The following is a 26,621-nucleotide window of genomic DNA, read 5'->3' on the forward strand; positions in this document are numbered from 1 at the left end:
TCAATTCAGTGTGTTGTGAATGTTTTATTATAAGGATACTTTAAGCAGTTCACACAGGGTGGGAGTATCTTATAGGACTGGTAGAAAATGCAGCTTACAGAGATTTCTTTTACCACCACAATGTGAGAAATCACATTTACTATAGAAGCCATTACAGAAATTCTGATTTTTTAAAAAAGATTTCCTCTATTTTAGTTGGTAATATTTAGGAAAGATCATTACAGGACAGCATAATGTTTTCATGTTAAGACAAAGTGGCAGTTGCTATTGGAAGTTGCTTCTTTAAGGAAGGAAGTGAAATGGCAATATATAAATTTGTTTAATAAATAAAAATAAATGTAGTGCTTTCTATATTTTGTTTTGTTTCTGTATTAATGAATACATGAGCTTAAAGGCTGAGAAAAAAGCACATGTGGAACAGATCTGGGTATCTGTACACCTTTCAAACAGACCATCATACTAACAAAAATTATGGCAAGTTTAATCAAGGACATGCTGGTACAATAATTGTCTAACCTTCTCAGGTCAAACCAGCACAGGTTCTTCAAGAGGAAATTGTGCTTCTCTAACCCTTTAAGAGATCTTTGGAGAAGTTAATTGAAGATTAGATATATGGGAGCTAGGGGACATTATTATTAATGAGAATTATAATTTGAATTTATCTGACTCCTTTTATTGTAAGTCATACTAATCCCTCAGTGTAGATCATAGAATATCATACAGTGACAAGTTTGATTGGTTTGACAAGACAACATTTGATTTTAAATGAAATTATATACCTGAATGCTCATCTGTAGAAATTTCTAAATGCTCAGTCTCTGAATATCAACCTAGAGATATTGCAAAAATGTGTAATATTGTCCTCTGTTCCCCTTATTTTAGTTACCGAATAACTCTAATTCTACTTATTTTGTGTATGAAATTTAAATTGCATAGGATTCAAACTTCACTGATAAAGATCATAACTATGGAAGAGAACAAAAATGGCAACTTGAGAAAAATTCCAATATTTCCTATGATGATGCACTAGTAGATGATTTAATAGTAATTTAGTCAATTTATTTGTAGAATAAAAAAATTATATACCTCATATAATATGTATGTATGTATGTGTATATGTGTATGTGTGTACATGTATATGGCAATTGTGGAAGCATTTTGCATTTTTTTATAGTCATGTAGTATATCATGTGGAAAGAATATTGTGTGGCCTGAAGTGTGCATATCTCCCTAGTGGCTTCTGGGATTTCAGCATTTATTTCCTATATTTTGAAACATATTTTTAACAGAAATAGATTTCAAAATAAGAGGAATTCCACTCCTCCCCCATGTTCCTCAGATACACAATTTTATAATCAGAATTAATTTCTTTTAATCCTGTAATTATGGAATGCACCATAATATTAGAGATTCTGCTTAGCTTCTCTACATTAAACATCTTTCCCATCACTTCTGAAATCTATCTGGGGTATCTTGATCAACTTTACAACAGTCTTAAGATTTGGACTTTGGCCCTGATAGAGATACACAGGTTTTGTTTCAATCCAAAGTACAATTTATGTCTTGTACTGATAACTTATTTTTCCCATCACTGTGTTTCTTTACATAGGAGAGAAGAACAAGGAACAAATGAAACCCTACTCTGTACTGAGATGCAAACCAAAGAAAGATAACAGCATAGCTTGCTCCTGAATCACTATGTAGTGGATGAATTTCATAATAACTGTGCAAATGGGACATTTTTGTACCTACCATACTATCAATAGCTACAACTATGAATAAACAAAATTGTAGATGGAATCAATCAGTCAGTCACAAAGTCTGTAAACAAAGCAAATTATAAGCCATATAGGCTCTAATCTCTGCTTCCATAGAGATTGTAGGGTTGTTTGTGGTCATTATCTTCCTGTAAACAGGAGCAACTGTAGTCACCAGCATTGTGGTCAGAAACCTCAGGGGAAAGAGAAGTACCTCAACCACAAGTGACCATTGGAGCAAGCTGTAAGCTATCTGTAAGTACCTAGCAACGCAGTCAAGAGGGCCTTTCATTGATAACATAAAAGAGCTACATAGAGCACAGAAGCCAGCTTGAGCTCCATGAACAATTCCCTCAATCATTAGATGACAGATTGTTTCCAAGCTGGGTAGCTACCCTCAAGAAGACCAGGCTAATCCAGGAGAGGGTGTGCTTACCCTAGTCAAGGGAGAGAAAGAAGGTACAGATTCACTGAAACCTAATCCTTAAAAAACATCCTGAAAGTCCATCTGCCATTTTGTACCATGCACAAAACAACAACAACAATAACAAAAAGGCCCCAAGGGCAATATTGTAAGAACTGGACTCTATTCACCAGCCGAAGATGTATAAAATTGATGACAGCACAGTTTATGAGGACATAGATAAGTGTAGAAATACATGGCTCTATGTAAGATGGCAACATGCCATGAATGGCTCTAATTCCTTTGCTCCCCCCCCCCCCCATCTTCTATATAAACAATATTTCTCTTTCAAATTTTTAAACTCTCAAACTTTATAGTGTTTAGGACACACAATATTGGACAAAAGGTCAAACCGTTTGATATGCAAAGCTCAGATAGGAATTTACCTGTGCAATGTATCTACACAATAGAATTTTGAAGAAAATACAATGTTTAGCAACAAAACCAATTCTCCAGAGTAATTGCTACTGCAGGCATTAGTTAAAAAAACAGATAAATAGACTTGGAGACTCTGTAGAGATGCAGTAATTCCACATTTTTTCAATTATTACAAGGCAAGGGTAGAATGGAAACAACAATAGTAGTTATTTTTCATAAATACATGCAATGGAAAATGTATGACAGTATTGTTTGAAAACTTGAGTTACTAGTGCCAACCAATGTTAAAAAAGTTAGGAGCAAATCTTCAAAATAAACTTTTCTTTACACATTTTTCTTCAAGATACAATGTCTTGATCCCAAGCTTTGATTCACATATACAAAACAAACAACTGGGGAGAAGAATTGGTTACACAGGTTCAAGGCCTCCTGAAACACCCAGACCATTACAAGGAATCTGAGACATACAAGTTCTCCTCATCACCAATGATTAAAAATTGGAAACATTATTTTGCCACATTTTGAGGCAAGAAACAATACAATAGCATAAACCTAATCTTGTTAGAAAAATACTTTCCACATTCTCTACCCTCTTAAATTGTAGAAGGAGAGAAAGAATATTCAAGGGAGTGATATGATATTGCCACTTTGCATAATCTCTTTGTCATATCTCACAACTCACCATGCAAATCTTTCTCTCCCTCTCTCCCCCCCTCTCTCTCACACACACAAAACACAGACACACTCTCACATATACACACTTCAAATCCAAATAGGCTGTATAGTCTATAAAGTCTTCTTTAAGTCAACCTTGATTTTTGGTGATTTCATATGGTGCTCTTAGAACACAACAATGCTGTTTTCTGGGAAGATTCCCCCCACCCCAATTATTAGTTTTGCCCACCAGCCTTGTTATTTCCTGGTAATCTCCTCCCACTATTCTAGAACAGTAAGAAGAAGCTAGAAGGTTTCAAAGGAAATATGTATAAGGAGCTCCTACTGCTCCTCCTTTCCATCTACCTCTCTTTGTTTAACAGTGAAGCCAGGCAAAGCATCAAGTATGGGACAGGTGGGCCTAAACTCACAGGTGTTTCAACTGCAGCATGGAAATGTGTCAGATTAAAAAAATGAATCCAGAGGATCTTAAATGCAGGTCTGTGGTTCTTGGTTAATTATTGATTGATTACATCCCATCAAATCATTGTCAGCTTTTAGTGACCTCAGAGATAAATTGTCTCCATGGTGATCTCTTCCTAACCTGCAGTGCTTTCAAAAGTGCCCCCTATCACCACTGTAATATATATTATATTGCTTCAAAATGCCTCAATGAGAAAACAAACTGTGGCATGCCAACAAGAAATTCCCACTCAGAAGAAAACCTTAAGCATACGGACCCTAGACATAAGCAGGGCAAGCACATAGATAAAATCTATGAACTGTGTATTTTGTAAAGACTAATAGAGTTGATGATACCTTGCAAAATCCTTACATTCCAGATGTTGTCACATTGCCTTTAATCTTTACCCTCCATGTACTGTCCATTACAGCTTGCTTGGAACTTGCAAGACTGGCTAACGTGGACATATGATTTTTCTCTGTTCAGAAGTGCAATAAAACTGCATAAGTCCAACTGGGTTGATAAAGACATGTTCCAGGTGCTTTGAGCAATCCTTAAGGATTATGGAGAAAAAGTCATATTACCCAAGATTATCTTGTAAAGAACTGGTCAAGGGTCAATGGTGCTTCCGTTTTCTTCCCTTGTCATGATGGATAAAGTGCAATTGCTTTTAAATTCTTCTGCAATCTCACATCTTCCAACAGGATAGAAGAGTTTTGCTTTGAAATCAGCACCATTCTCTCCTCTCACAAACCCTATTTTCAAGGCAACAGCATCATTTGCATTATCGGATTGTATTGCAGTCTTCCTTGATCTGGCTCTTCCCAGATGTGCTAGACTATTAACTCCCATTAATGAATACAGCATGACTAACATTGGCTGGGGTGAGAGTCATTGCATTTCAGATGGTAGTTACTTCAGCTGCATCTCCCATTACATCCCCCATCTGCATGCTGCTATGGATAACTGAATTTATTATCTGAAAAGATCAAGAAGGCGCCTATTAGAAATCCAAGGTTAAAAATCTAAGAACTATTGTAACCATTTAGTCTTTTTTAAACTCTAACATTTAGAAGTCCAGAATCTTTTCTTTGGGGTTTTCCCAGTACCTTCTCAAAAAATATTAAAATAATTTTCATATAAATATCTCAGCTTTCTGATCATTTGAAAGTTAATAATAGGCTTAAATGGATATAGATAATAGATACCTATTATAGATTTGCATGAGACTGTCTAAAAGTAGACAACAACTTACATTATATCAAGCAAATATTGTGAAAACTCTTGCATCATTGTACCTAATTATGTGCTTCCATTCTTAGAAGGGAGATGGGTTAATCTTTGCTAAATTGGTGTTGCCCAGATGTGATGGACTATAATTCCTATCATCCCAGACAGCATGATGTTGAGAAAAGTGACACACTAGATTATCAATGGCTAAAAGGATGGAATAGATATACATCCTTGCTTCAAGATGGCATAATTTAGGCTTCTCCCCATGCAATATTTCTTACAGTCAGGCCCTGATCTCAAAATTCTACATTGTATGTTTTATTAATTTTATTTCAGCCAAAGAAAAATTATGCAACATATTTGACAACAACTGTAATGCAGAGCTGCAAATCTGGAAATTTCCTATTTTAAATAGGATCTTCACTGGTAAGACCACAATTTTGGTCATCACAATACAAAAAAAAGATGTTGAGATTCTAGAAAGAGTGCAGAAAAAAGCAACAAAGATGATTAGTGGACTGGAGGCTAAAATGTATGATGAATGGTTGTGGGAACTGGGAATATCTCTAGTGAATCTAGTCCTTTGAAAGAAAGATTAGGGGGGACATGATAGCACTCTTCCAATATTTGAAGGGCTGTCACGAGGGAGTCATCCTTTTCTCCAAAGCACCTGAGGGCAGGACAAGAAGTAACAGAAGGAAACTTATCAAAAAGAGATCCAATTTAGAATTAAGGAGAAATTTCCTATTGGTGAGAACAATTAATTAGTGGAGCAGCTTACCTCCAGAAGTGGGTACTCCTTCACTGGAGGTTTTTAAGAAGAGGCTGGATAGCCATGGGGTCTCCTGTTCAAGGAGGTTGGACTAGAAGACCTCCAAGATCCCTTCCAGCTCTATTATTCTGTATTCTGTCATTCACTAGATGGTCTTTGGCTAGCTACTGTTTACTATATGTTTTTAGAATAGAATAGAATAGAATTCTTTATTGGCCAAGGGTGATTGGACACACAAGGAATTTGTCTTGGTGCAAATGCTCTCAGTGTATATAAAAGAAAAGATACATTCTTCAAGAATCATAAGGTACAATACTTAATAATAGTCATAGTGTACAATAAGCAATCAAATCATACTAGGAAACAGTCAATATAAATTGTAAGGATACAAGTGAGAAAGTTACAGTCATACAGTCACAAGTGCGAGGGGATGGGTGATAAGGAGTGAAGAGAAGATTAACAGTAATACCGTGTTTCTCACAAAATAAGGCCGGGCCTTATTTTTTTTTTTGACACCTGAAAAACGGGTAGGCCGTCTTTTCAGGGGTGACTTAATTTCCTCCGCCACCTAGAGTAGCCCATACGCACGTACCTCGCCGCGGAGGCCACTTCTATCGGCAGATCAGAAAGCTCCCCGAAAGCAGAGTCCCCAGCTGCTTCAGGGCGTGGCGTGGCTGCCCGTGTCCCCTCGCCTTTAGGCAGTCTCTTTCGGGTGATGGAAGCTCCCCAAATGCAGTCACCAGCCACTTCGATCGGCTGGTAGAAGCGGCCTTGCGGTGAGCGCACACACACACACACTCCCCTCACCGCGAGGCTGCTTCTATCAGCAGACGAAAGCTCCCTTGAAGGCAGAGTCCCCAGCGCTTCGGGCGAGGCGTGGCTGCCCGTGTCCCCTCGTCTTTAGGCAGTCTCTTTCGGGCAATGGAAGCTCCCCAAATGCAGTCACCAGCCACTTCGATCGGCGGGTAGAAGCAGCCTTGCAGCGAGGAGAGTGTGTGTGTGCCATGCCTCGCCCCGAAGCAGCTGGGGACTCTGCCTTCAAGGGAGCTTTCGTCTGCCAAAAGAAGCGGCCTTGCGGCGAGCAGAGTGTGTGTGTGTGCGTGCGCTCACCCCGAGGCCGCATCTACCGGCCGATTGAAGTGGCTGGTGACTGCATTTGGGGAGTTTCCATTGCCTGAAAGAGACTGCCTAAAGGCGAGGGGACATGGGCAGCCACGCCTCGCCCTGAAGCGGCTGGGGACTCTGCCTTCAAGGGAGCTTTCGTCTGCCAATAGAAGTGGCCTCATGGCGAAGGGAGTGTGTGTGTGTGTGCTGCGCTCGCCCCGAGGCCACTTCTACCGGCTGATCGAAGTGGCTGGTGACTGCACTTGGGAAGCTTCCATTGCCCGAAAGAGACTGCCCTAAAGGCGAGGGGACATGGGTAGCCACGCCACGCCCTGAAGCAGCTGGGGACTCTGCCTTCAAGGGAGCTTTCGTCTGCCGATAGAAGCGGCCTCATGGTGAGTGGAGTGTGTGTGTGTATGTGTGTGTGCGCTCACCCTGAGGCTGCTTCTACCGACTGATCAAAGTGGCTGGTGACTGCATTTGGGGAGTTTCCATCGCCCAAAAGAGACTGCCTAAAGGCGAGGGGACATGGGCAGCCACTCCTCGCCCTGAAGTGGCTGGGGACTTTGCCTTCAAGGGAGCTTTCATCTGCCGATAGAAGTGGCCTTGAGGCGAGGGGAGTGTGTGTGTGCGCTCACCCCGAGGCTGCTTCTATCGGCCGATCGAAGCTCCCTTGAAGGCAGAGTCCCCAGCCGCTTCGGGGCGAGGCGTGGCACACACACACTCCCCTCGCTGCGAGGCCGCTTCTACCGGCCGATTGAAGTAGCTGGTGACTGCATTTGGGGAGCTTCCATTGCCCGAAAGAGACTGCCCTAAAGGCAAGGGGACACGGGTAGCCACGCCACACCCTGAAGCGGCTGGGGACTCTCCCTTCAGGGAGCTCCTATCGGCTATCGGGGTATTCTAGCCTAGGCTACCTGCAGGGCACTCCTAAAGGCCCTTCACCCGCCCATTTCTCTTCACCTGGTGTAGTTCTAACAAACAATGTGAGAAATGGCGGGGAAAAGCATGGTTTGAATAGGCCTAAATTTTGGGGGTGGGGCTTAATTTTACCTCATGCCTAGAAATCATGCTGGGCCCTCCTATTGGTGGAGGCCATATTGTTGGAGAAACACGGTAGTAGTGCAGACTTTGTAATAGTTGAACAGTGTTGAGGGAATTATTTGTTTAGTAGAGTGATGGCTTTCCAGGGGGAAAACTGTTCTTGTGTCTAGTTGTTGTGCAGTGCTCTATGCAGTGTTTTGTTTGTTTGATGTTAACCCTTTTTTAGATTGTACCTTTAACATTTTGTAAAAGATTTCTTTGTTTGCTTTTTGCATCATCCATTTTACAGCATTCCATAAATAATGTTTGCTTCAGACAGCTCAAACTAGATCAGATGGGGGAGGCTATGGATGGAAAGAGTATAGACTGAAACTTGGCATGCATGTGATTTTACAATTCTGGGAAAGAATGAGAAATAAGAATATGAAACTCAAGAATACCCAAATGAGATACTGTTTGGTTTCTGCAACTAATAAAATCTAGTTAAGCAATTTCAAAGGAAATCCAATTAAGAATAAGTGCAAGAATGCAATGCCTAAGCAGTAGAGAGCAGATCCCAGAAGGGGGATTTGTTTGTTTTGCTTTAAAATTGGAACCTTTGAAAAGGGCAAAAGGCAACTTATTGTTCTTTTCCCCCTTTCTTCAGTTTATCATTATTTTAAACATATATAGATACTTCACAAGTTGCAAGGAAGCTAGAAAACGAGATCATTGCCTCCTGAAAATAGGCTTGAGATGGAACTGATAGATAAGGTAAGTACAGGTTTTTTTTTTACAACTTTGCTTTTTTTTGAGTTTTTGATTACAACTGTTTGTCTACTCTGTAGTGATATATTGACACAAAACAATTGATGGATACCTGGATCGAGGCCACTCCAATTAATTCTTCCCAAGTCTTGACTTCGACTATATTATAATTTGGGGATGGCATTAAAAATTGGCTTTTGGGAAGTTGGTATAAATACCACCCTTGGATTGTGTTTGAATGTGGACTTGGTTGTTTTCTTGCTAACTTTTATTGACTATCCTGTTACCATTGGATGAGTGGAATAAGCAGAATTTTTTAAAAAAGAAGTTAATCCAACCAGAATGTATAATGAAGAAGCCATCTTGCTCTTTTGCATGGACAGCAAAACCTCTTGAATAAGCCCAAGTCCTGTTTAATGAAATTTAATCATAGGCTCAAGGGAAGGGGACAGCATTCTGCCTCTTTAAAACTCTACTCCCTGTGGGATTTGCCTAGTCCAACATTGTTCCAGTGTTTCTATTCAAGGGTTGATGCAACCATTTAATTGCAGAAAAAAATGTGTTTTCTTTCACAAGGTTTCTGTGTTGCTTTTGGTTAGAGTTGTAATTATATCCAGTTATATCAGTCTATGTCTTATTTCAGGGCAAGCCACTCGGGAACATCAGTGACCTGAATATGCAAGATTTACATTTAGAAAGCAATAAAAATAAAAACAGCCATTGATGTACGTGACATAGCCCAGACAAAATGAGGTGACGTGTGTAGTGAATGGACAGGCTACTTATTCACTGACAGCCAGATGGGTGAGTTTCAATCCACATGCAAATTCATTTCAGACATGGAACTTTAATCTGTATAAGGACAGGGGTGGGATTCAAAATTTTTAACAACTGGTTCTGTGGGTGTGGCTTAGTTGGTGGGCATGGCTTGGTGGTCATGTGACTGGGTGGACGTGGCTTGGTAATCATATTATTGGCTGGGCGTGGCCAACTCAATATCACTCACATCGAGGCACCATCTCCTTGCCTGGCCTCTCATGACTGTGGGGATGCTGCAACACTCATAAGCGTGAAAAATGGTCATGTCACTTTTTTCAGTGCCATTGTAATTTTGAATGGTCACTCCACATAAGCAAAGTACCAGCAAAGGAGGGAAAAAAAACTCCAGAGAAGTTCCTGAGACAGGAAGTCTAGTCCTGCCAAGAATGTAATAAGGGTTAACGGAGAGGCAGTGTCTGTAAGCAACACCAGAATGTTTCCTTCCTGCCTTCCTTACAGGATTAGGCCAGTAATTTCTTCTAACAACTGGTTCTCTGAACTGCTTAGAATGTTAACGACCAGTTCTAGCGAATAGGTGTGAACTGGTAGAATCCCACTCCTGCATAAGGGGAGTTGTACACTCTGGTCACATGCCACATCATATTATCCAGAATCTTCCCTTGTTATTAGAAAGAAAACTGATGTCTTTTTAAAACACAGATGGAACTTGGCCGAGAAGAGAAAAGAAACATCTTCCATCTTCACAGCAGCCTTGGAATTAAATCACTGGAAACTACAAGGATCTGGATAAGAATCAAGGAGAAACTGAGACAGAGGAAAATCTGTTTCAGGGAAAATTGCTATCATTGAAAGGATAAATAACAAACATTTAGGTGGAATTCTTGAATAAGATTACTTTTAACTTGACTGTTGATGTTTAACTTATTGTTTCTATTTCTATACAATTCTGTTATGATGATTTTTGAGCAACACGGATCCTCATTATATTATTTATTTTTTGTTACATTTTTTATGCCACCCATCTCCCCTACAAGATAATTCTGCACAGCTTACAGGTTATAAACATAACCTGTACATAAGAATTTCCCCTAATTTAGGAATAGAACAGATCAGTGACATCCTGTGAGCTTTATTTTTTCTGGTAGATATTTTTTATATTGGATTATTATTATTAAACTTGTATGTTTAATAATGACCAACTCTCAGTGTCTCTGGTTTTCTTTTTAAGATGCTGTCTATTACTTTAAGAGCTCTATTATCTCAATTCATTCATTGATGAATGTCTTGCAGGCAACTATTTAATACTAAAAATGTTTTCCCCACCCCTTGTTTAAAATAAAGGCAGATTTTATTTCAAGTTTGTCCTTTTTATCTTACTTGCCAGTAAGGTGCACAGGTTGTGAGTCTCTCTCTCTGTCTTCCTCTCTCCCCCCCTCCCCCTCTCTCTCCTTCCCTCTCTCTCTCTTGGGAGAGAAAGGGAGAACACCAGATGCAGTCAACCTATTGAAGGTAAGCAGTGGTAGCAAGCAATTATCCTAAGGAGGGAAGCAGGGTCAGGATATGTGGCTCTAGAAGGCTCTCAGAAGAGGACATTTGGGATGTCCAGTCTTTCACCTTGCAAACTTAGGTCTGACACAAAGAGAATCTCACAACATTTGTTCTTGGTAAACCTATGTAGGCCTGGTTCTGTCTTGTTTTCAAATCAATCTTTTTTAAAAATCTCAAATCAATCATTTCTTAATTCGTTCAGAGATATATGGAATTTTCTTTTTTATATTTTGAAAATAAAGATAAAATTTGCATTTCTTTAGTGCTTTAGCATTGTTTGTTTATATTTATTTATTTATTTATTTAGTTAGTTAGTTAGTATCCTACCTGTATTATTTTTACAAACCAATCAAGGCGGCAAACATATCCAATACACCTTCTCCTTCTATTTTCCCCACAACAATAGCCCTGTAAGGTGGGATGGACTAGGAGAGAGGCACTAACCCAAGGTCACCCAGCTGGCTTTCACAGCTAAGGCAGGACTTGAATTCATGATCTCCTGCTTTCTAGCCTGGCTCAGAAGATGCATTAACATGTTCAAACTAAATAAGTATTCCCTAAGCATGTTTTGCTTAATCTTCATCCTGTCCCCTGATCCCTCTTTTTATAATTGCTGGTAGAACATATATCCTACATAATATTCATATATTCCTACAGAAGACTGAACCACAGGAACGATGTAGTTTTGCTATTGCTATTGTTATTATTTTGTCATCTTCACCAACAAAAGATGGTATACCAAGTCTTTTCGCTTTCGCTTTAACATTTTTTTCTTGACAATGTCAGCTCTTTCTGAGCTTTGGTTTCTTTAATCTGCATTTCTAAGCTCCTTCTTTAGAAATATACCCCTCATTTATTTCCTATATATTTCTTTTTTTAAAAAAAGATATTCACTATTTTTCTCATATATTCACGTTGACACCCACTTTTTGTTCCCTCATTTCAATTATTTGCCACTATGCTTTTATTATCTCCCCTTTTCCCCCCAAATTACTTCAAAAAGCTCTTTAAATGTCTCTTTTTTTAATGGAAACCTGGTTATCATTTTATTTAATTCATTCAAATCTATGTTTTAAAAATGTAATATACATATAAGACTACATTTAGCCTTAGAACTTAGTACCACGCAATAAATTTCTCTCAATAGATCCAGGATAGCTTGTTTTCTTATAAATAAAGAAGAAAACTGTCAGTAACACAAGCCAGATATTTTCTGGAGGGGAAAACACGTTTAAAATAAAGACTTTTTAACAAATAGTTATTCCTGTCAGAAAGATCTGCAATTTGCTTTTGAAACACTTTATCCACATCTTTTCTTTAGAGAGGCAGGTGAAAGTAAACATCAACAACTTTATTGCTTTTTATTCTTTCCTCCATTGAATTTAACAGGTGTTCCCTAATAAATCTCCAAGTTCAGTCACATGGATATTTTCAACATATAGTGCAGTTGCTCCTTCCTTTTTACCACTTCAGTTCCTTTAGAACAAATTGTATCTTTCAATTGCTATATTCAAGTCACGGGAATCATCCCATTGGGTCTCCGCCATGCCTATTAATCTGCCTACTTATAGTAAGAGTTTTTTGCTCGGTATGTGGAAGATTTGACATAAAACAAGCATTGCCAATTTAATAATAACAGGAATATATTGATTTACTAATAAAACTGGGATGTATTTTTACAGGTACATAGAGACATTCAGTAGCATTTATTGATGGCACAGTAAACTAAAATGTGTATATAGTCCAAAAGTAGTAGAAAAGAAGAAACATTGAAATAAAGTGAGCATATCAACTCCAGGCCTGAAGAACATTTTCTCTCATCTGAAATTATTAATTCAGCTTCAAAACTTCCCAGGGTACATTTCTGTCTGGATTTGCAATGTCAGAATAAGGAGCTAGTAGAATCACCTTCTCCACCTGACGATCTGGATTTAACATTTCTAGACACAGTCCTCCCCCAATCCTACCTCCCCTATACATGATCCAGGATACATTTAAAAAGTTATTTCTTGGTTGTACAGCACACCAACAGAGGAATTAAAAATTTATCTGAGAAAGGGAAGTGAGACACAAAATTACAGAGCAGCTCAGTCTGAAATAAATGACTTAATTTCAGCTGAAATTAGAGATATTAGTTTAAAATCATACACAGATTACAACCATAAATTATTTTTTTAATTATTTCCCCCTGAGAAATAGGTCTTGCAATAGGTGTTTCATAAAAGAAAAAAAAATCAATAGATATACTTGTTTCCCAGTGTTTGGATTATAGTTAAGCATATACATTCTGACAGTTGAATACATTCTACACATTAATTTTCCCTGTTTCTCTTTTTGATAAAACAATGATCAGCTCACAAATCAATGAAATGGGGATCTTTCCACACCAATCTTGTCCAAAATCACACAAAAGAAGTTGGAAGCAGTCTTCTCTAAAGTGCTTGCCTGTGCATATGTTGATTTACTCATTTTATTCAATTTAAATCGACACCCATTTCACACTAAGACTACATATCAACCAGCATTCCTAATAGCTGAATAGGAGATTTAAAAAACTGCTGGTGCCCCCAACCACAATTTTAGTCCATTGCATTTAGTATAGTGTATTTCTCTGTTCATAAGAAGAAAACAATAGAATAGTTGCTACCAGGGAAATTAACAACAGAGGTGAGGTTCCTTCTATTTTTATATTAAAGCCACTCTGAGCTGTGAAGACAAAAGAATAATCCATTGGCATTTGCAATTCCCACAATTGCCTTAAGCAGAATTGGTGGATGAAACAGCAAGAGGGAAGGAATGCACTGAGCTGTTCTGACTGTTTGTGAGGGACTTGAAATTCTTCTTAGGGAAAGGGAAACTGACTAGGAAGCTCTCTGTTTTCATCTTCTCTTCATAAAACACCAGCTGGCTGCTGCCAAACTGAAGCTCCCCCCCCCCGCCCACCCACCATCTCCAATCAGGATCCTTGAAATAAATATTTAGTATACTTGCTCCAAAGGTAAACCCTTTTGAGAAGGGGGAATGATAATTTATTGAGTCCAGGAAATGGGAGGCAGAAAGTGACAAGAGTTCCCACCAAAGACAGTAATAGCTTTGATGTGATCTCAAAGTCCTTGTAGCTGAGTCTGAAATGAACCAGCTCACAGCCTGAATGTATTGGACTGTGTGGGATTACCAAGGATTGGAGCAGTTTTAGAATCCTTGTGTAGAAGCTGTTAGTGATGAGATTGTTGGAATATAGTGACATTATGTTGCATATTGGTTGTAAATTCTTGCTCTACTTTTGATTCCGAGGACAACAGCCAAGATATTTTAAAATAAAAAAAATCTCATAAAACAATAAAAACTGAAAGCAATAAACTCTTAAAATCATCAGAAATGTGTTAAGCAGAGAATTAACACAATATTTTAAAACCTTAAAAACACAAACATTTCCAATATTTACATCTATCAACTTTGGGAAAAATCAAACTTTAGGATTTTGGATGTGAAGGCGAAAAAATGCACTGAATTTTAAGGGCACCTGCATAGTACCTTCACCTCTTTAAAATAACTGCAACCTTTCTTACAATCGTACAGTTGCTGCCTATAGCTGCACAATCTCAGGAACTTTAGGAGTTATAGACAAAGTGATATGTGTATACACCTATTTGTTCCAAAGTATTTTTGGCTTTGAATTTGAAGTATCCTATATAAGTTCCCCCACCAAAAAGAGTTACACATTATTTCTTCAAAGCAGAACTGAAGAGACCATGCCCTCGTCCAGTGGTGGCAAACCTTTTTCGACTCCCATGCCGATAATGGTGCTCACGTGTTTGCAAGCCAGCACCCAGAAGGCAATGCATGCTGGGCCCCACCCCTACCCCCTGCGCCTGCGCGCACGATCCCCTTGCAGCACACTGCGCGTCTGCACATGCAATCCCCTTGCCGTGCACCACACATCTCTGCGCATATGCGTGCAGCCCCCTAGAGCGCTGTGCATCTTTGTAAATGTGCGTGTCTCCTGTCCACCCCCATGCATGTGTGCCAGATACCCGACAATAATCTGTTGGGCAGTGGTGGCGCACGTGCATGTGCAGTGGGGCTCTTCCGGGTGAGCTTTCACGTGCCGGGGGAAATGGCTCTGCGTGCCACTTCCGGCACACGTGGCATAGGTTCGCCACCATGGCCCTATTCCATTGTTTTTCAAACTTGGCAACTATTAAGATGTGTTCAATTCCATTCCCAGAATTCCCCAGCCAACATGTCCACCCATCTTGCCAAAGTTGCCAAGTTTGAAGGACACTGCTCTAGTCATTTGACTTCAGAGGCAATATTGCCTCCACTTCTGTTATTAAGAGATTGCTACCAGCTGTAGTTTAAATAGGTTTCAGTAGCTATACAACTTATATTGACACCCACCCACCCCCACATTTGGTATTTTAAATGAGCAGATAGAAATATCAGCAGACTGTAAACTGAGTCAGATCGATATCTATATGATACAATATTGTTAGCAGTTTCCCCAAAAAATCACAGATGATCACCCTGTCTTCTCTATTATAGACCCTCCTTATTCCACCACGGTGGTTCTTGCAGTCTTATAGAATCAAACTTTGTGCACAGACGTCACTTTCTGACTCTCCCTCACTCCACATCTGGTGCCAATAGTTGCAGTACAAATCTTTTCCGGCAAAGGGATAAAGACCCTGTTTGCATTGGCACAACACCTTCAGCCAGATGCTGTCTGGAACGTTCCATATTTAGAAGAAAAGAAAACATACCCCACCATAATAAAAGTAATAAGGTCTCTGAGGGAAAGAATCAGCTCAGCTTCTCCTTTGCTATACTTAAATATTCTCATTTTACCTGCTGCAAAATCCAAATTGTGAGGCCCTAAATATTAGGCAGATTTAAACCAAGAAACTGACACATAAAATTACGGCTTTCCTATGTCACTAAGGGCCGCCATTTTAAAAAGGCTGAATATTTAGGCTGAACAATGGATGGATTGGAGGCCAGATAAATGCTCTGCTTGGCTCAACAGGCTTAACTCTGAGCAAGGCCCCAGTATTTTGTGAAAGATGCATTGTCTGGAAGCATTTGAGGGGGCTGGACAACACAGCTAAGCCAGGATCTGGATACAGAATGGCTTTTAATACACACATTATACCTCAGGGCAAATTAGCTGGGTTTGGTTAGAAAGCTGCACTGTATGTCTGTGACAACTTAGTGATGCCATTGTGTTTTTTTCCTAATCAGAAAAAAAAATACCACAGAGCTACTGACAGGCCTGAAGAAGCTCCCAAAATGGTTTCAGCTCAAAATGGCTTCAGGGTGTGTTAACTGGAACCCTGATAGCTACTGGTTCTAACAGCTAAATAGGAAGACAAGAGCAAAGGATGCAGAAAAAATAAAATTATAGGAATGCATGTACATCTCATGCAGTTCTGTGTAAATCATAAAGAAAAACAGAATTTTGGTTATGGAAAGGTGAGTGTCAGGAAAAAAGAAGAGCAAATGACACTCATGTCAGAACCGCCATGGTTTGTTGGGCTTTGTTTTCACATTTGCCTATGAAGTAACCATTTCTTCTACTATAACTATTTTAAGTGACTTTGTATTCATTCTTACTCCACATCAACACACAAAATAAATGGCCCTTTTTCTTATTTCAGAGTGGAGGAGGAGGAGGGTAAAAATGTTTTCATTTGCTACTGAGCTTAATTGAGATCCTCCACTTTTCATGCTTTTGTGAAAGCCAATGGTTATCTTATCCAAAAAAATGCTTTAAGGAACCTAATGGGCAACACTTCTTCTCTAATTAGTGGCCCGGATTGGCCTTCATGCTTATGAATTCATAAATCATAGCTTGGAAAATAAGTGCTAAGAACTGCTCTTTTCTCCACCTCCCCACTTCAGGACAAAAATCCTGACGATACTAGTCAGTCTAGTCAAGCAAACCAGACAGGAAACACAACTACTGTAGATGAGCTCATTACTTTATTGTAAGGCTACATTAACAGAAACTTGCAAGTCTGAAGGTACAAATTTCCCGCCACTACTTTTAATCACTTGATCAGTTAGGTGCACCTTTTCTAAGACTTTTCTTCTCTGACCATTAAGCCACTGTGGGCTCCTGCCTCTCTGATTGTTTTTTAGGCAGTATGTTTTTCCCTCATTCCCCAAGGTCATCCACACATTCTATTACAAGTATTAATCTAAGGTTTGTTAGTTTTGATGTAACATAGAACTCTAGCTGACGAGATGCTAAAGTTTTTATACCAGCCTTAAATTAAATTTTATATCTGAACTACCTGAATATTTTGGGTGAACTAGTTGTTTAGTGGACTGGTAGATCTGCCTTTTATTCAAATCGATTGTTGTCAGAGTCTGAACTACATTTCAAGAAAATATCATTGAGACTGCAATAGAGATATTACCTTGGAAGTGCCAAGTTTTTTTTTTAATCTAGGAGTTATAAGTCATCCATGAACCTCTTTCTCAGAATCTGACATTGCTGAAGATTTGCTCATGGGTCAGTTTAAGCCTCTGAATGATGCAATGATGCCACAACAAAGCTTACCATCATGCTAAGTCCCAGTTTTCTTTGTTGCGTTCTTGAACTTTCCTTTAAATGAGGAACTTTCATTTCAAGCTATGACTGCCACTGCATAAAGAATAACATTTCATTGTGTGGTAGTACCACAAGGACATGAACTGTGAGGTCCCTAGAAGGGACATCTGGCTTGCCAGACCTCCCAGCTCCTGTTATTTCTGTAAGATGGATGCATATCATGACAAGGCCTCAAACAACTAACAAAAATAAAGAGCTTGATACCATTCTACTATATGAGCAGAGGCATACTAGTTTTGTATTGATTTTACAAAGAGAGCAGGGAGCTGGGATACAAGATTAAGACGGAAGGATAATATATATTCCTCTGATAATCTGATAGTTGAGCAATGACTTGCTGAGACATCTCTACTTAAAAAGAACTACCATTTAATTAGCTGTCTGTTCTCTTTGAAGACTGTAGATCCTCAGTCAGCTAAACATTTCCAAAGTGTACCTACAGGTCTAGTCAAACCTTGCTTTGTTTTCTGAAATCAGAAATCTTGAATGATGCAAACATGGGTGAGTAGTGAGTGCCTTTTCTTTATGCTAACACGCAGGTGCAGAAATGGGAGTCAGTTTTCTGATTGGTATAGGATTTACGCTCGCATTGGGGTCTGAAATAAAACAATATAAACAATCTGCATTCCTTATCTGAAGTTTCCTAAACAACTTTATTGGAAATTAAGGCAAAATTAACCACTGCTAACTTTGTTAGGCTGATGCAAAATACATTACAGGATATATTCTTCACTGCTTAATTGCTCCACATTCATGCCTTATAGATGAATCTTGTATGTTGAAGCAAGTAGGATTTATAAAGGCAGCATCAAAATTTAAGATACATCTACACAGGGAATATTCATGGAACTAGCAAACTGAATATTCTTGAATTCACCTCCATGATTTTATCTTGTATTCATTAACTTATTTGCACAAATGAACATGAGACCACCAGAACAGACTGTCCATAGGTAGAGGAAATATGCTTTCATTATCAGAGATTTGTGACAAACAACAACCATTGTTTTCCTAATGTTCATTTTTCCTATGGCATAATGTGAGCCACATTTTAAGATAAAGTGCTAGCCTTTGATTTCTATCTTAAAGGCATTGGGGAGTAAGTTCCATTGAACTCAAAGAGAGTTATTTCTTAATAAATATCTGTCAGATTATGCTGATGATTAATTCCTTGTGTAATCCAGAAAGACGATACTTACAACATTAAGTCCACCCAGGAAATAATTACTGTAGGGAGAACCCACAACATGCTTCTGTGAGCTGGCACTTCTGTGAGCTGGCTCTATGTAATAGTTTTCAGAAAAATCTGATCACTGCATTTCTCATGGAATTGGGTTCCCTATACAAATTATTTCACAAAAGTGTAAATTATATAGACATCCACCAGAAGAACTGTAGGGCTGGCCATCCTTTGGGTAGCCCAGAAGCTACCTTTTATTTAATAGGGGAGGTTGAGAGTAACAGTAGGCAAATTGATTATATCATGACATCATGCAAAGAGTGACTTCTGGGTGTGTGTGTTTGTCTGTTTTGGCAGGATTGCAGACTAAGGTTTATTTTCTGTAAAAATAGGCAAGAAGTTATCCCTCTGTTTGTCAGGAGTTTCTAGCCAAATTATGGAGACATGATTTTGGGAGGCCCTAGGGACTGCAGAAAAGGGCTTTGAGGACTTACGAGCAACATTTTTTTACAATATAATTCTAAATATACTTTTCCAAAATAAACCCAAGTAAATTCAATAGCACATATTTTCCAAAAGAAATGTACAGTATACTTCATCCTATATCTAGCTCTTGGCAGTATTCTTTAAAATATATAATTTATATCTGACCATATGGCATTCACATCTCCATTTCATGAAAGTTTGAAATTAATAGTGCATTATACAAAATCCAAGATAATGCACATTTGTTTTTCTATGCAACTTTTCCTAACATATACATTTCATGAATTTTTTTATATTTGGCTTCACCCAACTATATCCCCTTTATGTTCATTAGAGCCTTTATGTAGATGACCAGGCTGAGCCCGAGGGAAGGTTCAAATGCATCATCAGTTACGAGTCCCTTCATGCCTACAAGAGATCTAAGTCCAGCCCATCTTGAATTCCTTTGACTTTATCTAACACCAATTTGCTTTGACCATTAGTAGTTCAGATTCTTGTAGATAGCAGAAGCTTGCAATAAATGTTTATACTCATTTGAACTGCTTGGATCTTCTGATTTCCCTGGAGCTTGACATTTTGTTCTCTACTATCTGTGCTTATAACTGAAGCCTTAGGATCAGATTGAAAACACAACTACACATAATCTTGCACAGTCTATTTAAATTGCCAACTGCCAATATAAGTCAATCACCAGGAGACTGAGTTCTTGTCCTGCCTTTCTGTAGATTTGATAGATAGCTGGATGACCTTGGGCCAGTCACTGTCTCTCGGTCCAACCCTCCTCACAGGGTGGTTGTTTTGACAAAAGTAGGACAAGGAAGGAGTATTATGTACATTTGCTGCCTTGAGTTATTTATAAAAAAATAATAAAGGCATGTTGGGAAACATAGCAGGGTGGAGGCTTCAAAAGTAGCCACCATCCTTGCACAGCTGCAAGAGATCTAGAACTGACCACCTCCCTCCTGTAAACTCCATCTATCTATCCATCCATCAATCATTATTACAGTCAGAGACCAGCAAACAAAAGCATTAAAACAATAATAGTATAAAAATAAAAGACAGACGGAATAATAGATTGTGATTGGTGGTAGATTAACAGTGGGCAGTTAAAGTTTGCCTAATTTTACATACAGCATAGGAGAATTTGGCCACATTCAGAGAAGCTACTTCATACTGATCTGATATCAGTAGTTGTACATAAAAATTTCCGGGATATTTTAATAGGCAAGGTATTATAAATTGAGCCAATGAGTCCTTATACAAGATGCAATACAGCAGGACATGAGCTACAATTTCAATGGCCTCTTGTCCACAGGGGCACAATCTCAACTCATATAGTATTCTTTTGTATTGGCCCTCCAAAACTGCTGTGGTAAGTGCATTGCAGTGCGCTAAGGTTAATGCCCTTCAGATTATTGGGATGGTTATTTGATATAAATATCTCGCTGCTTTTTGGGGGGGGGGAGTTGTGACTGCTCAAAAAAGCATTCTCGAGAGGAGCCCAGTATTTTTGGATTTCCAGATCTTTATTATATTGTTTAAGTGCTTTAAGTGCACATTCATACCACATCATTAGAAGCACTTTCCTAGAGAAACCAAGATATTGGAGTTTTTGTGAACCAATATGGATTTGATATTGTCTTCTATAAGGAGAAAACTCAACCCTGCAGGGGAAAAAGAGTAGTTTTAACCAATGTGCAAAAATATAAATCCATGTGCCAGTTTTTGGCTAGTCCTCCTTCCTTCCTTAGTACTGCATTTGGAATGCAGCATGCTACCTAAAATAAAGCTCTCAGGAACTTGGACTGCACCTGTTCCAGAAGAGCAAGATCCCAGCTGAGCACCAAAGAGTAATTGTGTGGAAGACTTAGCTGAATATAATTTCAGTGCTGCTGGAATATATACTGTGCTCCTCTGGAACCCTTAAGCTCCATAGAGCTTTATTTATCTGTCTAATGCTGAGGCTGACAACCTGGAGCAAGTTTGAACCCTAAAATGTGTGTGTGTTGTGTGTGTGTGTGGATATGTATGTATGTATGTATGTATGTATGTATGTATGTATGTATGTATGTTATTCAGCTTTGTTCGGGTATTTTCCCACGTCATTATAGTTGTGCTTTTAAAGTTGTAGTGACATTTTGGCAGAATCTCATCTGCCATCATCAGGCTTCTGTATTGTGTTCATCTGTGAGTCAGGCTTTCACAGCCATTTCTGTTTTAAATTTAAACTCCACAACAAAACTCACAAGGCCATCACACAGCCCATTATACCAACATCAACTCCATCAACCAATCAAGAGGCAGCAGCGCAGCCAATCAGCCCAGCACACCAGCCCCCACCACCAGTATTTAGAGAGACAGCAGCTCCTATCACACACTGCTTGCACTGGCACGAAGCCGAAAGCACCAGTCTGAGGATGGCAAGTGGGACATCGCTGAAACGTCGCCAAGATACTCTTAATCTTACACGGGAAAAGACCCAAACACACCGAGACCTACCTACCTACCTACCGTGTTTCTCATATAATAAGGCTGGGTCTTATTTTTTTTTGAGGCCCGAAAAAATGGCTAGGCCGTCTTTTCGGGGGTGACTTAATTCCACCCCCCTTGCATCTTCGGGCGGGCGGGCGGCGATGGCTTGGATGTTGACCTCGGTGTTGGTGGGGCACTTCGTATTGGGGTCGACGCAGGCAGCACCATATCAGGGTGTGCAACAAAAGTACTTCCTTACGGCAAGCTCTCCCACCATTCCCCCCCATTTCACATGTTTTAATATAGGCCTTAATTTGGGGGGAGGGGCTTAATTTCATTTCATGCCTATAAAACATGCTGGGACTTCCTATTGGGGGAAGCCGTATTGTTGGAGAAACAGGGTACCTACCTACCTACCTACCTACCTACCTACCTACGTACATACATACATACATACATACATACATACATACATATATATATATATATATATATATATATATATATATATATATATATAAAGTTTTTACGGGTACTTACATGTATGTTATTCAGCTTTGTTCAGGTATTTTTCCACGTCATTATAGTTGTGCTTTTAAAGTTGTAGCAACGTTTCGGCAGAATCTCACCTGCCATCATCAGGCTTCTGTATTGTGTTAGTCTGTGAGTCAGGCTTGATACATGATACATCAATGACACATTTGTGATTTGGCCCCATGGAAAAGAAAACCTAAACAACTTCCTAACACACCTAAACAGCACACACCCCAAAATCAAGTTCACCATGGAAATGGAAACAAACAACTACCATTCCTAGATGTACTAATCTACAAAAAAACAGATGGCACACCATATACCAGAAGAAAACACACACCAACCGCTACCTGAACGCCCAATCCCACCACCACCCAGCACAGATAAACTCCGTGGCCAAAACACTAATCGCCAGAACCAAATGCCTGGCAGACAAGACACACATAAAGACTGAACTATGCACCCTGACTAAAGTACTGACAGCCAACGGCTTCCACAAAAACAAAATCACCGGCTTGATCCACAAAAACACACTGAGACATAATGGAGACCTAGAAGATGAACAGACCTATGGAACAGCTGTCCTGCCCTACATAAGAGGTACTACAGACAAAATCAGTAAGATACTACACAGGCATCACATCAAGACTGCCTTCAAAACAGACAGAAAAATAGTAGCCATCCTTAGAAACCCCAAAGATAAAATTGACCTGGAAAACCAAGGCATATATGAAGTCCCCTGTGCATCATGCCCTGCCACATACATTGGACAGACAAATAGAAGAATAAGTACCCGCCTGGATGAACACAAAAATGCAGTAAAAAAGCTGGAACACACTTCCTCACTAGTCCAACACATGAAAGCCACAGGTCATAGCATCAACTTCAATGGCACCAAAACCCTAGCCACTATAGAAAACCCCAGCCACAGAATTATCAGAGAAGCCATAGAGATTGAAAAAAGACCTGAAAGCATGAATAGAAGAGATGATTCCACCAGACTGTCAATTATTTGGAAGCCTGCACTCACAAACAAAAAAATATCCACACCACAAGCCAGGCAAACACCTGGGCACAAACAGATCCCCCCTGATACCTCCAGCTCAAACACACCCCAACCAGGCACCCAGATGAAACCTAGCTTCCTAACAAATGATAGCCGTCCATTTACTCAGAGCCAAGCTGCACTAAAAGCCTCCAATACAGGAACACAATGTTGCCAGCCAACCAAGACAAAAAAAAGCCACAAAACAGACAGAAGATATTAGAAACAAGCAGAACACAGCAAACTCCAAGACCAATTAACACAGACCAAGACTCCCAACCAATCAGGATGAAGAAAAAACCATTCTGGCACAGCAGTAGGCTATCCCCAAATTTAAAACTGAAACAACTGTAAAAGTCTGACTCACAGAGGAACACAATACAGAAGCCTGATGATGGCAGATGAGATTCTGCCGAAACGTTGCTACAACTTTAAAAGCACAACTACAATGACGTGGGAAAATACCCGAACAAAGCTGAATGCTATACATACATACATACATACATAACTCTCTCTCACTCTCTCTCTATATATCACTCTCTCTATCACTCTCACTCACTCTGTCTGGGAGAATGGACTCAGGCACAAATCTGAAAGCTCAGAAAACTAAACCTTTGGTCCCAATGACTGACACAGATTGGATCCTGCAACATTTTAACCTCCATAAGCAGGTATTCATCAAGCCCATGTCTCAAGATCAGACTATCTCCTTTCAAGTCTAATAAACCCTTTCCTTTTCTTGTAGTTTCACGGGCATATAGCATAATTTATTTTTATTCCTTTCATTGTTAATTCATGGTTTTTCTTTCCATTTAATTCCTCTTACACCAGAAGTTGCAGTCTTCCATTTGCTGTGTCCACCAGCAGAGCCCACCAATATTAACCTCTGCCTCACGGTTTTCATCAACAGAGACTTTTACATATTTTTTTAAAAATATGTTAATGAATAGGCTAGTTTATTACCACAATTATATAATAAATACCACAAGATTACCACAATTCCACTATAACATTCTCTGCTAGTAGGATAGACCACGGCCCGCAGGCTGGATGTGTCACACACAGGCCACGCCCACTCTAGTTCCTCAATGGGGGAAAAAGTTGCAATATGTCATGTGATCACAACATGACACCACGAGTATAGAAATCTGTGGTATAGACATTATTAGTCACTCCTGGCACATTTTGGCCATTGTCACAAGCATAACCAAAGGCCACTTTTTCCCACCAAATATGCTCACACTACTGTATGAAAGCTGAGATTGCAAGCCAACATGTTATTGCCTGTATCCCATCCACTCAGAGGTGAATACAATATTTATTGACACATACCTATATGTGCATACAGCTTGTGTATCAGCATAACTCTAATCTGTGCAAAAACCTAAACTTTTTGTTTAACCAGACAGCTCAGACTGTAAAGGGTCTCAGTCTTGTTATCTACGTAATTCAATTTCTGTATTTTAGTTTTGTCCTAATTTAGAATGTAAGAGTTGAAACAGCATGGTAAATCTAAAGCCTGTAACTGATGGAATAAAATCGGTATTTTATGAGTGCTTGCTGAAGTTTATACATCCTACACATCCTACAGTGCAAACATAGCTAATTGTTTTGTTTAAATCTGCCTCCAGCTCCTTTCTCTATTTTATATCTAATATTTCTTAGTAAGAAAATAATATTAACAGTAAAGTTTGATTGAAATAGGGTTGTGGAGTTTTTATGACCCTCTAGGTCACTGGAAGTTGCAGTTCAGGCACTTCTGGAAAGCTACAACTTTATCATAGATAGGGGAGTGGAAGAATTCCCAGATGTGCTTTTAAAAATATGCAGAAACTTACTTTGGCGATAGTTCAGTGTTATAATTTGGGAAATAATCCACAATAAGACTTGTGGCTTGATTGTTGCATAGCACAATAGCTGTCCATTCAGAACCGAAATCCAGCCTCCATTCTCTCATTTTTCCCTTTCCATTCTTGTGTGAAGTGGCTGTTCCACTTTATTCACACTGCACCTTTAAGACAGATATAGACCCGCAGAAGCATTCATGCCACAAATTATATCTTGGTTAGAGTTCTTGTGACTTAAACCAATTAACTGAACCTACCTGACTTGATTGTCTCAAAGGTGTTTTTTAAAGACAACTGGACTAAGTTTTTTCTTGAGGAAGAAGACATTTCACTTCTCATCCGAGAAGCTTCATCAGTTCATCAGAGTCAGAACTGATGAACCTTCTTGGATGAGAAGTAAAAGGTCTTCTTCCTCAAGAAAAAAAAATCCCAGTTGCCTTTTTAAAAAAGCACCTTTAAGACAACCTGGTTGACTGAGAATCTCCACGGAGTACAGCTGGCTTGATTATTCCAGTATTTTTATGCAAAGCCAGAAAAATGGTGAATTTGGTAATGGGGTTTTGCATCTTGGGTGAATGTAGCACTGTGGTATCTTTCCAAACCCCAAAAGCTATTTTGGCTCTGAAAGTTGCTGCATGGATGGTGGAATGCAACCTCCTGGTTTGGAGCACCAAGCCGATTTCCCCGCCCCATTTTGAAGCCAGATCTGTTGAAAGAATTAAAGGGAACAAAGAGAGACGTTCTTTCTCGGCTCCAGTTTGGGCGAGAGGATACAAGCAAGCAGTTATTAAAAACTCAGGACTGGGAGGCGGGGCAGGGAAAGAATCAGGCCAGGGCTCCAAAGGTGCTGGCCCAGAATCAGCAAGAGAGCGGGGCTGAAGGCAGGAGACCTCTGGAGAAAAATTGGATTCTCAGCTCCCCTCCCGAAACTGGCCAAGCCCAGCGCCAGCAAGAGCCTTCAGTTTCTTGCAAAGCCAACTTGGCGCCCGAGGAGTGCTTTCTGGAGAGAAGGCAAAGGGGAAGTGGTCGGCTTCACCTCACCCCTTGCCCTCAGCCCCCCCTTCGGCTCTCCAAGGGTCTCTCCCGGAACCAAGGCTTTCAGGAGCAAAGTTGAGGCTGAGAGGAGCCAGCGTGGAGGGACTTCCAGTGCCGCCCCAGCGCCCTTCTTTCCTCGGAAATGGAATCTTGGGAGGGGGAGACGGCAGCCCCAGGCAGGGTGGGTATGTTGGTATGTGCATAAAAAGCACAAAGCGAGGGAGCCAGCAGCTGGGGATCAAGGAGCTTTGTGAAACTTCATGCCTACACTCGAAGTTTGGCGAGGGAGGGGGGAAGAGATCGTTCCCTCTCTTGGCAGTGTTTTGCTTGCAAGTATTTGAAAATCCGACCAGAAAGAAGGAGCATGGATTTCCATGCCTTCCATTTCAGACGGACGGACGGAAGGAAGGAAAGAAAAAAGGAAGGAAGGAAGGAAGGAAGGAAGGAAGGAAGGAAGGAAGGA

The 26,621-nt window shown here is 39.7% G+C and overlaps 1 protein-coding gene across 2 annotated transcripts in view; it reads right to left on the reverse strand.

Moving 5' to 3' along the window:
- The window catches only part of MDFI (MyoD family inhibitor), a 58,978-nt gene that overhangs the window by 31,377 nt on the left and 980 nt on the right, over positions 1–26,621 (reverse strand). The window lies entirely within an intron of this gene.

The sequence above is a fragment of the Notechis scutatus genome, chromosome 3, assembly GCF_049901735.1.
Source record: "Notechis scutatus isolate UNSWTSFEM ecotype Mainland chromosome 3, rNotScu1.2, whole genome shotgun sequence".
Lineage (NCBI taxonomy): Eukaryota > Metazoa > Chordata > Lepidosauria > Squamata > Elapidae > Notechis > Notechis scutatus.